The 13710-nt window shown below is 38.0% G+C and overlaps 1 long non-coding RNA gene across 2 annotated transcripts; it reads left to right on the top strand.

The window, feature by feature from the left end:
- Nucleotides 1-8738: 8738 nt before the first annotated feature.
- Nucleotides 8739-13646, top strand: LOC309496513. 2 transcript variants are annotated; one of them, XR_014205143.1, is made up of 5 exons: nt 8739-8836; nt 9460-9587; nt 10933-11023; nt 12201-13002; nt 13233-13646. It is a non-coding gene; the product is annotated as an uncharacterized lncRNA (long non-coding RNA). The 2 variants fall into 2 exon arrangements; XR_014205144.1 differs by having other exon boundaries at nt 10902-11023.
- The last annotated feature ends 64 nt before the right edge of the window (nt 13647-13710 follow it).

Raw genomic sequence — 13710 nt, 5'->3', positions numbered from 1 at the left:
ATAAACCGTACTCACGAATTCTCAAACTGTTCCCTCGGTTTAACAAATCGTGCCCACGGATTAATAAACCGTACCCACGAGTTTCTAATCCGCGCTCTCAGATTTGTAAACCGTGCCTTCAGTTTTTGCAATCTGTACCCACAAATTCACAATCCGTTCCCACGTTTTCGCAATTCGTTCCCACGGGTTTGTAAACTGTAGCCTACTCACGGATTTGTGGCTCGCCCTCATTTTAGAAGAACACGTTGTTAACGAATCTTATTGTATATTGTTTTAAATCAAATTGTCTTAAATGCGTCTGCATGCTTAAAGTGATTGTAGCGGGTATGGGGTGGAATATACGAATTAATATGAATGACATGCATCAAAATCTTTTGTTTATTTGTGATAATCTTAGCACTTTATTATTATTGTCTAACCTGTATTATGACTGATATTTGACGAATAGCTTTGTTCCCAGCTAGTCAAACAGTATAACAGATGTGGCATGATCATGGAATTAAAATATATTGTTGCTGCCTTTGTAGTTAAACAATTTCTGATATGACGGAAATTTGACAAATTGAATTTTACTGTCTTAACAACTTTTTTAATTTGTTTTTTAAACGTTAAATTAGAATCAATTAATATACCTAGATATTTAAAATCAGATACCGTTGACAACTGTTCCCCTGCAATACAAATATTGGGTGTGAAATTATCTGTTGACCTCTTCGTAAAAAACATACATGAGGTTTTCTTTATATTTAAATGAAGACAGGAATTATTAAGCCATTGCATGACATCGGCCATCACTGCTGTAAGCTTAATAGCTGCTTGCTGTTTGGTCGGTGCATGTACATAAATGACAGTATCATCTGCATATTTGAATGTCAGACTCATTGCATACAGTGGGAAGATCATTTATGTATATGCTAAACAACAGGGGCCCTAAAATTGATCCCTGAGGTACACCAATATTACAACTGATGGCCGATGACACCTCATCATTTATCCGGACTCTTTGTTCTCGATCTTCCAGATAGGATTGCATCCACTCAATAACTTTGGGGGCGACATTGAACCATGAAAGCTTTTTGAGTAGGACACTATAGCCGCGTTTCCACCGAAATTACCCGGAACAATTTGTCCCAGGAACTTTTTTCCCAGGAACTTTTTTTGCCCCAGACCGGTTGCTTTCTGCGTTTACACCGCGGTCTAAAGTACCGGGAAGGTAAACTGCGCGCAACTGCTCCTCCCAGTCTGCGACGGACAGTAATCAGTTGCGCCACATTTATAATAAGTATAGAGGAGATTCAAAGTTTTCATTTGAATCTCCTCCATTCTTATTATAAATGTGGCGCAACTGATTACTGTCCGTCGCAGACTGGGAGGAGCAGTTGCGCGCAGTTTACCTTCCCGGTACTTTAGACCGCGGTGTAAACGCAGAAAGCAACCGGTCTGGGGCAAAAAAAGTTCCTGGGAAAAAAGTTCCTGGTACAAATTGTTCCGGGTAATTTCGGTGGAAACGCGGCTGTATGTTATCAGTTATTGTGAGATGCCTGGGACGAACGCGCAAAAATGTCCTCTTTCGCAAATACGCTTAAAAAAAAGCCTTAACCCCGTCTATCAATCATAAATAGTGACAGTCTTGTAAATAGTTGTTTGTTACTAACCTCAAAGCGCTATTTCAATCCTGTTATAGTAAATTTGTAACATGGTTTGGAGTGCCTTGCAATAGATGACAATGTGTAAACATGAATAATAAAAGCTGTGGCAGAAAAGAGACGAGCACTGATAAAGCGTGTTCAGTAAGCGTAATGCTAACGTTAGATATAACATTTGTATGTTATCAGCTATTGCGGACATTGACCGTGAGATGGCTGGGACGAACGCGCAGAAAGTTTCCTCTTCCACAAATACCATTAATAAAGCCTGAAACTCGTCGCCAGTCCACCAGTTTTTTAAATTAAATTCCATATTTGCAGACAGACAACTCTTACTGCATGAAGCCACGACACGAACCGCAATAGATTTTTTAAAAAGGGAGGTTAAAAATAAATAAATGCTGCGTGGAGTCATCTAACCAAAATGCGGCGTGAACACAACCAATCAGCTTGTGCAGCGCACAAGTCCCACCCCTTAAAGTTCCTGAACTTTGAAAAAGTACTACCTCATGAGCAGGGACTATCGGAGGGGGAAATATTTACCCGGAACTTCATTTAGACCCTGGTTCCTGCGGTGTAAACACATCGAGTACCAGCCCAAAGTTCCTAGTTCCTGGGGAAAGTTCCTGCGGTGGAAACGCGGCTCATGATCCACAGTGTCGAAAGCTTTCTTTAGATCTAAGAATATGGCCCCAACAACTCCTCCTTTATCTAATTTAGATCTCACATTCTCCAGGAAAAAGCAGTTTGCAGTTTCCGTTGAATGGTTGGATCTAAAACCAAACTGCATAGGATGCAATCTGAAAGGGCTGTTGTTGAGGTGGCTAGTAAGTTGTTCTACTACATGTCTTTCGATTACCTTTGACACTATGGGTACTATGCTAATTGGTCTGTAGTTACAGACCTTAGATGTATCACCTGTTTTGTGAATCGGTGTTATTATAGCTGTCTTCCATGCTTTAGGATAAATTCCCTCATTAATGGATCTATTAATAATATGAGTTAATGGACTAGACAAACACTCGAATATTCACCAATATCGTTGGCCAACTATGGTCGCAAATTCATCGCAATGTCCTTTGAACTCTATTGGTAACGACGGAACTTGCGACCATAGTTGGCCAACGATGCTTTCGGGAAACGCACCCCAGGATGTTATGTTTTATTATAACACCTCACCGCACCTCACTCTTTTAGCAAGTCAATTCACAAGTTCTGGCTTTTTGCACGGTTGCACCAATCTTCTGTATATCTGATGGTGTATATTTGACTAGAGACTTAAAGCAGTTTGACTGAAAACAAAAGCAGCATCTGACCTTTTTCAGACTGTAATGCGCTTTAACGGTCATCAGCATCGTAAATCCTGCAAAGTTTTATATATATATCAGCTCTGTAGAAAACAGTCAAAGTTTTCACCTATCCACCTTATTCCTGATGAGTTTACTGCGTGTTGATTGGGTGGCACTTCCGGTTTGGAGAACTTCCGTTCAAAAAGACTGAAACGAGTAATTTTAAATCATAAGGTTGCGCTGCACATAAAGCTGATCCGTCAGTTTGACTCAGTGAGCTGTCAGATTTCTTTCATGTTTTTTTAAGAATAACATGAGAATAATGTCTGGTATTTTAACGGGACATGTTGTGGCAAATTCAAAGTTCTTTTTGGTTCAGGTCTCAAAGCAGTTATTACGTTTTATTACATGGCTGGGTTGAATTCTAATGTAGACTGCGGTCTGTTATTTCTTGATAACATTAGTTATTATTAAGTTCAGCCTGTCGGGTATTCGCTATAACACCCGCCTCACATTATCCCTTACATAGCAAATTCGAAGTCCTTGGTTCAGGTCACAAAGAAGTTTCTCAGAGTCGAGGTTCCAGGGCAGAAGAATTAACTTTATTGACAAGCAACAAAGTGAGAAGCCAGCTGGCCATCTGGACATCTGGACATCTGAGATTACAATGGCCAGTGTTCATGTCTTATACTTTTTCTTATCGCTAGGTGTCCAATGGGCTCGTCACTCTTTGTGGCCTTGCCACCATTAGATACATTTCCCTCTAGACCTTCTTCTAATGGTGGAACATCTCAAAAACAGGTTTTTCTTCCAGTGCATCCCAACACCTGCATTTACAGACTTTTGGGTACTTTTCCATTCTCTTATCCTTGTGACCTATTTTCTGCTTGGCATTACAGCATTCAGACTTTCACATGAGACAAAGGGACATTCTTCAACATGTTATAACAAGAATATCAATGGCAAGAGCTCTTTTCAGTCGCCGCTTTCTTTTCCTCATGATTATTTTCTTTGTTCCTTTTGCATTTCGCTGTAATAGTATGAAAAATGATGACATACTGCACATCTGTGGTCTGTTCTCCCGAGTTGACCCTTCGCTAAGCCACGCCCGAAAACCGCCACAGGCCAATCGTGGCTTAGCAACCGTAACTAGGCGCGGGAGGTCTGGCAAGCTTCCGAGCGAGGGAAACCTGCAGAAGCGTTGTGCGTATGAATTGTGCAAATCTGACACCCGGTATCCTAAAAGTTTGGACGGGGTGGTGGATTTTGTTCCCTTCCCGAAACCTAAAACCGAAGGCGCTGCTGCTTGCGCTGGGACCTACAGTAGCCTATTGGCTTTAGCTTCAACTTTATTATTCTCTAATCGGTTGCATATTATGTCGTGGATATATCCCTCGAATGTCCCTTTTGTCTGGCTCTCTCAGATATTTCACCTGTTCGCCAAAAATAACGGGAATGTCTGAAACCGGTGCATATGATACTGTAATAGACGTGCAGGCGCAAAAGCTTGACAGGCGTAGCAACAGTAACTAAGGAGGGCGGGGCTTAGCGAAGGGTCTATTTATTTTACGATTTATTCCATTAATAATTCACTGGAATGCACAGAATCTCTCGTTTTTCTCCTTAAATCCTCACGTCTCTTTCCAGGTTTGTTTTCACAGGTGAATACAATTTATTATCTGTCAAAATGACTGAAATCACTTTGAAATAGTAGCCTATCACGCAATGCTGAAGTAAATAGCCTATGTATATTTTTGATGAAATATAACTTCTTAACACGCTTATATTTTTTCGCGGAGGACTATTATTCTAATATTAGAATGTTAGAAAATCTAATATTAAAGCTGTTTTATAATTTTTCTACTTTAAATATTAAATAAAGAGCGACCTAACGAATATACACGGATTCTCTTGAGCCACTCCAGCTCTGTGATTGGTCAACATGATCCGTTAAGAGCTTTTTACTGTTAGAGAACTCTGTAGTGCTAAGATAATACTTTCATATAAAATGTTATGCATTTATATAGGCTAACTATAGAAATATCAATTGTGTAGCAGTTAAGTTGACAGGTTTATCATTAATCTTAGGCTAATTAACATGATCACAATTTCTTCAGTTGTCATGTCAAAACATGCCTTAAATCTGTTATGTGAACATGCTCATATCGAGCTTCATTTAGATTCTGAAAGTCTTTTCTTATGAGTCAACCCTCTCCAAGCAGTTCGAGCTCGCCCTCGCAGCGTGCACGCGCTTTGTAATAACGCGCGTCTGAAACGCGTCGCTCAAGATGTTTATATCGAAGATCATTTATGCATTAATACTGACGAAATTGCAATCATGTTAATTAGTGTGTAGATTAAATGGCAAACTAGCGATAAACCTGCGATTTACACAATTTATATTTCTAACTGATTATGGCTTATATAAATGTATTTAGGTTGATGCAGTTATATTAAATAATAGGCCTATTTTAGACTTCAATAAATCCAGTTGATTTATGTTCACATTTGTTTTTAGTGCAGGATTATTATTTTCTAATAAAGATATTAACCTTGACGTAGCCTACATTGTTTATTTTCTTCAGAATGAAAGGTGTGCCAAAGTACAATTGAAATACAAACACAAATATAATGTACAATATTGTTATCATTTTTAAATCATGTAAATACATGCACAAAGTAGCCCAACAAACTTTTGTGTGACAGAACGGGTTAGATGAGATTCCAGATTCCTGAGAGGAAAGATCTGGAGGCTCGAGTATTAAACTCTCCGTAGATTTCACCCTAAAAGTGTTCATGCAGAACATCTATAGATAAATCTCACACACACACACGACATCTATAGATTAATCTCACACACACACACGACATCTATAGATTAATCTCACACACACACGCGACATCTATAGATTAATCTCACACACACACACGACATCTATAGAATAATCTCACACGCACGACATCTATAGATTAATTTTACACACACGACATCTATAGATTAATCTCTCACACACGACAGTTGCATATTTACAAAAGCACGAGTGCGAACATGAACTATTTTCTCAGGACTAGAGTTTAGAAAGATGAATTTCCAGCGCAACGGGTTTACAGCGCGTGACATATGCACGTAAAAACATGTTTGGCGTAGCCTATAAATGACACGAGAAATAAAGTTCGTAGATACACACTTGTGTATTAATGTGCGCACAGATTAATGACAAATGTTGTTTTTTACACGTTTTACTTTTTTAAACTCTGAGTGCTCAGACTGATATCTGATGAGAAATAATCTCAGTGATCGATCATGGAGATGTAGGAGTGAGTGTGAGCCTCCAGAAAATATCTAATTCCGTGAGTAAAATAATTAATAATGCTACTGAAACTTACTGAAGCTCCAGCAACCCGTTTTCTCAAAACTTCTACATTTTATATAGCCTATATTATTATTATTATTTTTTTATTATATATAGCCTATATATATATATATATATATATATATATATATATATATATATATATATATATATATTTTTTTTTTTTTGGGAGAAAGCTAATGTGTTTGAGCACTGAACTCATGTAATCTACCCTTGTTTAAAAATAAACAGTATATTTTCTGAGTATCGAGAAGAATAAGATAACTGAAGTCTGATGAAGAATACACGATGGCGAGATGTTTATTAATGTGTTTTATGATGTGATGATCTACTTTCAGGAGATGAGGGTGAGAGATGAGCATGTTGTGTTCGCGACCACTTACATGATGTGTTTATGACATCTGAGAAGGCAAAGTGGCGGGAAATCATCAACTGCCAGTTTGTGGTTAGTTATTTTTAACATTTGCACACATTCATTCTTTTTCAGAATTGTAACTCTTTAAATCCTGGTTTGATATCATAACACACACGTTTTTTTATGAAGAAAAAAAGATAGCTAAGCAAAAAAAAAAAAGTTATTTTACAGTCTTGGATAACAACATTATTTTTATGCAGGGTCAGATTTATAAACTAAACTAAACTAAAACTGCTCAGGGGCCGCATGCAAAGCCATTTAGAGGAACATTTGTGTCTGAAGTCTGTCAAAATTCTAAGAATTACATAATTTTACTCTTATTCCTAAACTTAAGAATAAGTGTGATTCATAAAGGTTAGTGTCAAGACTAGATCTCCACTCCTCAGTTCTGAGAGAGCTGGAGAGGTCTCCTATAACAAGATGATCAATTTCTGTCGAGTGTAAGAGCAGCAGTGCAGAGGTAATGGCTTGAGCTCCTCAGTCCACAGTCAGCAGGCTCTGAAACAGCACTACACACACACACACACACACACACACACACACACAAAGTCACCTTTATTTCTACAGCGCTTTTTCCATCACAGTGTTTCAAAGCGGCAAATATCAGCAAATTAATGCAACAAAGTTAGTTTTGTCTGCAGCTCTAGAAGAGAATATTGTCATTATTAGCATTAATGCTTATGTAAGTTCAGCATTGATTCATTTCCATTGTAAAAAAGCATTAGTTATGATCCATTTAGTTCATTTATCTGTACAGCGCATGGAGAAAACAGTGATGTCCTCGTCCAGTTTTCAGACAGTGCTGTCAGTGCAGGAGATCAATAATACTGATGAATATTAACTGACAAAAAAGGCACAGCTATAGGTTTTAGAAGAAGTGTTTTATTCATATCAGACACTGTGTATGAATGAAACAATAAAGTTTACACTATTTTTCTTCCAGTTCAAAGGGCTTACTTGGATTTCGGGAAAAATGGATGAATTTACGCGATGTAAATCCGACAGATCATCTGAATTACGGCGCAATCTCGTGGCGCGTTATATCAATGATAATTAAATGTGTTTAAACGACAGAACACTTTCACATATTTGACAATCAAAATATATCATACAAATACAATTCATTATTCTAGTTAGCAAGTTTGTGAATATTTTGAATAAAAGGGAAAGCGGAATAAACGCGAGGCTGCGTGTGTGTGTGTGTGTGTGTGTGTGTGTGTGTGTGTGTGTGTGTGTGTGTGTGAGACTGATGACGCGTCGCCAAGGAAATCATTCTGAATTTATCTAAAATCAGTGTTCGAGTTGAGGGGGGGCCCGGGACCGGGACCCCCCATAAGGCCCAAAAAAATTACCTCGGGGGGTCCCCTGGTTTTTCATTAACTAAAATAATAGAAACATAATTTATTAGGTAATATATATATATAAACATATATATATATATATGTTTATATATATAAGGCAAAAACACACACATATATATATATATATATATATATATATATATATATATATATATATATATATATATATATATATATAATCAAAGTATTGCGCTGCCGCTCCCATTAGAAATTATAGATTTGCGTCTGAAAAGACGCTCAAGTGCGCCACATGCTGTTTTCTGAAGGAATTTACAGACTGTTGAATTTATAAACAGATACATTTTATTGATCGTCCCAATTAAAGGCAAAAACATTTATTAATTTTTTGCCTGTAAATGATACGCACTGCAAAACCCTTGGGTAGGATTAGGGGTGTGGAGTACGTACACACCATAATGTGCGTATCATATGCACGCAAAAACTATTTTTGGCGAATAAATGGTACGACTCGAGAAATACATTTCGTGCTAGATAAGCACTTTCACGAGAGTCTGGCAGAGTGGATCCCCCCAAGAGCTTTGTCACAATTCGAACACTGTCTAAAATAACGGCTAGAATACAGAGACCCTAAAATATATACTCTCAAGAATAACTTACTGTGAGTTTTTCAACTGCGGTTTCAGTGCATGATGATGATGATGATGGATTACTCCTCGAACGGAGGCTCAGCTGTGACTAAAGAATCGTCATCAGGAGGGAATAGACCTTATTCAGAGCAGCGCCATGACGGGTATGAAAGCGAGGCTGTGAGGGATAGACTTGCCGTGTTTCCAAAGGCATCCGCTGTAAAAAGCTGTGTAAAGCTCTTAAATTACTTACAATTTTCCTCAGCTTTTATTGTGGGGAGCTTTTTGTCAACTGAAATTTCTTGGAAAGATTTTTGTTCAAGTGTTTCATGAGCAGAACAACCCAAAAACGCATCAAATAACTATGGAAACGTATTGTTTCCGCCACAGAGTGAAAAATAAAAAAGGTAATTGCGACTTTTAAATCTCACAATTCTGACTTTTTTCTTTCTCAGAATTACTAAAGTCGCAATTGCAGGTTATAAAGTCAAAATTGCGTGATATAAAGTCGCAATTGCGTGTTATAAAGTCAGAATTGTGAGATATAAACTATTCTGAGGTAAAAAAAATTATAGTTTTTTAGTTCTTTTTTTCCCTTAGAATTCTGACTTTATATCTCGCCATTCTGAGAAATAATGTCAGACTTGCGAGATGTAAACTCGCAATTGTGAGATAAAAAGTCGCAATTATCGTTTAAAATGTTTTATTCTGTGGCGGAAACAAGCTTCCATAAATAACAACACAGCCAACCCGATCAACAGCCAACCTGTCAGGATTCTGTTTGCAGATTTCAGCTCTACATTCAACACCATTCAGAGACATCTACTGATCCAGAAACTGCTCCACCTCAATGTCCCCTCCCGCCTGATCCATCTTCTCCACAACTTCCTCACCAACAGACAACAGGCTGTACGGGTAAGCACAACCACCACAACTATACTGACTTCCAACACAGGAGCCCCGCAGGGCTGTGTTTTAAGCCCCTTTCTTTACACCCTCTACACAAACGACTGTACCAGCCCCTCACCCAACACCATATTCCTCAAGTATGCCGATGACACTGCAATCCTTGGACTCCTCACAGACACACATTCAACCCAAGAAAATCTTAACACAGTCTCCCACTTCACGCAGTGGTGTGGAAATAACTATCTCAAACTCAACATCAGCAAAACAAAAGAAATGGCTTTTGGATTGGCACAATCCCACCACCCCATTATCATTAACAACGAAACAGTAGGGACAGTAGATCACTTCAAATATCTTGGACTCACAATTGACAATAACCTCACCTTTGAACACCACACAACAGACATACAGAAAAAAGGAACCCAAAGACTGTCAGCGGTGCGTAAACTAAAAGGACTTCATGTTGCCCCCCATCTACTCCTACTACTGTATATTAGCATTGTTCAACCCATCCTACTATACTGTTCCACCTGTTTTTTCAACATGCTTACTGTAAAAAACCGTAACAAACTTACACAGATAACCAATACTGCCACCAAAATAATAGGTTTGCCCACTCCAAATCTACAAGAACTAAACACCAAAGCCATCACACGTATCGCTCATGCAATATCCCTGGACATTACTCACCCACTCAACCGCTACTTCTTACTCCTACCCTCTGGCAGGAGGTTCAGAAGCATAAGATGCAATAAAACCCGCTTCAGCAGAAGCCTAATCCCTTCAGCCATCCAAACACTCAATAAGACAAAGCCACACAGATAGATAAATTGTTTTGCAGTGAAATAATGTATGTTTTTTCCCATATATGTATGTGTCAAATGTCTACTGTGTATGAAAATATGTATGTCTATATGTGCCGTGAGTATGTACAATGAAAAGCGTTTCTGGAAATGTGAAAAAGAATTTCCCTAACGGGACAATAAATATATACTATACTATACTATCTCACTGGAAAACATACAAATTCTACGAGGTGGCTAATTCGTACGAATTCATACGACCTCACTCACTTTTTGCAAAATCGTACATATTTTAAGAATTGCCCAATTTGTATGAATTCATACGAATGACCTACCCCTGACCCCGCCCCTAAACCTACCCATCACGTGGGTTTAGACAAATCGTACAAATTCGTACGAGTGAGGTCGTACGAATTCGTACGAATTAGCCATCTTTTTATCATTCGTATGAATTTGTACGAATTGGTCGTGAGTGTTGGCACAGCCCATTAAGGAGATGCATGTCTGTCCCTCACAGCCTCGCTTTCATTCCCATTGAAAAATTAAAGGTGGCGCTGCTGTGAATAAGGTCTATTCCTCTATCTCGGACAGGAGAGCAAAGGACGGGGCCAAATGCTGTGAAATGGTCATGGGACAGAGGTGAGGGAAGGCTATATTCATACCGGCTTCCTCTTGTGCTGATTACCTGAACGTGCTCCTCCCAAACTTTGTAACATAAAACGTCATAAAGTGCTACAGTTTGTGTTCATTGCGCATTATTATCTGATTACTGTAAATGCTAATGCCAGTAAGTTAGTCTGAGTTTTGTGTAATACATTGATCTAATTGTCTGTGACATACTGTACTATATCAGGGGATTGTGTAACGTGAGGTTATGGAACAAGAGAGTTTCACTTTTATATGAGGTCACAGTCATTTCAACACTGAAACACACACTTTCACACCGTTTACACACAGACCCGGTTTACAGATCTCTCATCATCAGCTGTACACATACACGAATATCTGCGTTATTCAGAGAAACCCCGCTGCTGAAGCTCACAGCCTTTCTTACTCTTTAACTGATGGAATGGGTATTAATTAATAATTGTATTATATAATTATATATACACTCACCTAAAGGATTATTAGGAACACCATACTAATACTGTGTTTGACCCCCTTTCGCCTTCAGAACTGCCTTAATTCTACGTGGCATTGATTCAACAAGGTGCTGAAAGCATTCTTTAGAAATGTTGGCCCATATTGATAGGATAGCATCTTGCAGTTGATGGAGATTTGTGGGATGCACATCCAGGGCATGATTAAATAGCAGACTGGATAAACATGTCGATTTAACTGCTACACAATTTATATTTTACCTGTTATAGCCTATATATTAATGCATAGGTTGATTCAGTGATATTAAATAGCCTATTTTAGACTTCAATAAATCCGGTTCATTTTTTTAGTGCAGGATCATATGGCAATTATTTTCTAATAAAGATATTACCTTGAAAGTGTAGACATAGGCTACATTGTTTATTTTCTTAAGAATGAAATGTGCGCCAAAGTACAAACACGAATATAATGTACAATATATTTATAATTTTAAAATAATGTAAATGCAAGTATAGCCCAAATAACTATTTTGTGAGCCTTTAAAAGCGTATCGTTAGTTTATTAGCATAATGATATTAATGATGAACTCCAGTGGTGAAGGCAGCAGTAAACTTATTTAATCTGGGTATTTCTTGTGTATGATGGCCTAAATATTTCCAAAATGCCTGAAAACATGTTAATGTCCTTTAAATATATTATAATGATTATCTTCTAGGGCTCGAGTGTGTGACTGCTGATGATCGAGATCAGCGGTGTCTCTCCCGGAGGATCAGGACAGATGGAGAGAGGACAGTGTGTGTGTGTTCTGGTATGTGTGTGTGACAGCAGTTTGCGTTCTGTGTGTTTTTCATTTATTGTATTAAAGTCTTTGACTGTTCGCCGGTTCCCGCCTTCTCCCCATAACATTTAACATTATTACAATGAAGTATGCATGTGAGAAACAATTTAATGTCTATATAACCTTGATGTTTTTTTTTTTTAAGAAGATTGACTTGACCAGTAAATATCCCCGTACACCAGACACTGTTATTTTCACTTTGTTTTAAACAAGGCATGTATTTACATTTTTAATAATACAAGTTTGTTGTAAATGTCATTTTATTAAATGTTTAGATCACTGGGATTACAGTTTGTCCACAAGAGCCTGCGTGAAGTGTGTTAATGTGTGTGTTAAATAAGTGTTTTTGCTCATCATATGTCATATATGTCACGACTTCTCATTTCTGAATACAAATTCACAGAATCAGTTGTTTATTTTTATTCAGAATGAAACTACTATCATGATCAATCTATTAGGCTATATTTGCAGTAAATGTGCGAATTACTAAATGTTCTATTCTTTTAGCTGCTAAATAAATGTCATTAAAATGTGTCATGAAATGACATTTGATTGTGATGATGAAATGAAACGATGCATTGTAAGAAATGGCCCGTGCATTTCCCCGTATAGATATTTATCCGCAGACTTGCTGTACATCTGTGTGTGTGTGTGTGTGTGTGTGTGTGTGTGTGTGTGTGTGTGTGTGTGTGTGTGTGTGTGTGTGTGTGTGTGTGTGTGTGTGTGTGTGTGTGTGTGTGTGTGTGTGTGTGTGTGTGTGTGTGTGTGTGTGTGTGTGTGTGTGTGTGTGTGTGTGTGTGTGTGTGTGTGTGTGTGTGTGTGTGTGTGTGTGTGTGTGTGTGTGTGTGTGTGTGTGTGTGTGTGTGTGTGTGTGTGTGTGTGTGTGTGTGTGTGTGTGTAAGTAATGAGTCATTTAACCATCTGATTACTGGCCTTTAAACTCGTGCATAACTGAATTTAGTGTGACTGCAACGCTATTAGCCTATACAATACAGTGACGGGTAGCCTACTCTTAAATGCATTTGTTACTTTTATTATGTATGTATTAGGCTACGAGTCACTTGGTCTATTCTTGCATGTCACATGCTATGCACAGTCTACCTCATATGAATACTTTATACACCTAATCCTCATTTGTAAAAAACGAATGGCCAGTTTTTTAGGGGACGTCCCATACAGTAATTAACGGAAACTATAATAAAGCTAATTCAAAATATGAATGACCTGCTAAAATAACACCGCGGGTATCCGCACGAGTCACGTGACCGTGAGCTATGAAAATGTAAAATAAAATAATAAAACTTAAATTAGAGGAATACTGATCTCCTGTTTCATTAATAAAGTTTGATTTGCTACATATTCCCGCTTAACAGCAACACACATACTG

Source organism: Leuciscus leuciscus (assembly GCF_965113295.1).
Source record: "Leuciscus leuciscus genome assembly, chromosome: 1".
NCBI lineage: Eukaryota > Metazoa > Chordata > Actinopteri > Cypriniformes > Leuciscidae > Leuciscus > Leuciscus leuciscus.
This window is presented reverse-complemented; position numbering and strand designations above follow the sequence as displayed.